The sequence below is a fragment of the Rhagoletis pomonella genome, unplaced genomic scaffold, assembly GCF_013731165.1.
Source record: "Rhagoletis pomonella isolate Grant_MI unplaced genomic scaffold, Rhpom_1.0 Rhpom_scaffold_00002, whole genome shotgun sequence".
In the NCBI taxonomy this organism is placed as follows: Eukaryota; Metazoa; Arthropoda; class Insecta; order Diptera; family Tephritidae; genus Rhagoletis; species Rhagoletis pomonella.
This window is the reverse complement of record NW_023458556.1, coordinates 93,757,250-93,758,410: the sequence shown is the minus strand read 5'-3', so window position 1 is coordinate 93,758,410 and position 1,161 is coordinate 93,757,250.

Below are 1,161 nucleotides of genomic sequence, written 5' to 3'. Positions count from 1 at the left end.
ACAAATCAAGGAAAAGAAATAACAAATATTAGGAATTGGTAATTAAGTTAAATAATTACAATTTTTCAGAAACAAAATCGAAAGGCGATATATAAAAAATGCACGCCAAGAGGAAATGTCTGGCAACACCAGCAAAGTTTTGAGACGATTTTGCGACGACTGCTAGAAAGGGGTGCTCACAGTTTGATGCTAAAGATGTCTCAAAATGTAGACGTCTACATTTTCAGACACAATTTGGAACGAACTGTGACCACCCCAAGTGTTCTTATGCAGCGTTTTTGCTGCATTTTTAATGCAACATTTAGCACTTTCGAACATATTTTTTCGAAGAGCGTTCATGCTATAGCATTTGGCAAATGTACATTTACGCGAGTTCGAAATCGTATGCATTTGACAAACAGCCGTGTTGCAGTCTCTTATTTAGATCCGTATATATTACGATCAATTCTCACGCAGAAGATAATGTGCAAAAACCCTACTGAAAAAAATAAATAAATTTTAAACCCAAAATTCAATACAAAAACTTGAATTGTTTTAACCATAACCGAACATTTGTTTGTGTATGTATTCATTTATCGGTGCTGTCAATTAAAATTTCCTCACTTAATTAAGAAACAAACCAAACAGAGTTGATCACAATTTGATCCAGATTCTATCAGCATCACATCGATGTTGAATTTGCTTAACTTTTCTTTATCCAAATATGTAATGTAAAATAAAAGAAATCTCGATCGGCGATCACTGAAACGCAGCTAGCAACTGTATACTCGAAAAAGCAATGTTGCCACTTTTTCTCTTTAAACCATGTTCGAATCGTGGAAATTTTGGAAGATCACAGGGTTGCTTTTAGCATTTAGATTCTTAATGCAAAAATGGAATTGCATTTAGTTGCATTTAGGTGACTAATTTTGTATGGATAAATGTACTTTTAGAGTAGCATTTAGAGCTAAATGTGCTAAATGTGCTTTTACGCGTAAGCAAAAACAGCCCATTACGCTCAAAGAGAGCGAAATAAAGATATAGTAAAGAAACGCGAAACTAGCAAGCAGTGTTGCCGCCGCTCAAAGAACTTTCTAACCAAGATTAGACGAAAAAGTTACCAAATGTAAGGAAAAATAACCATTTTTTTATTAGATTAACAATGCAGGTCATCACAAAATC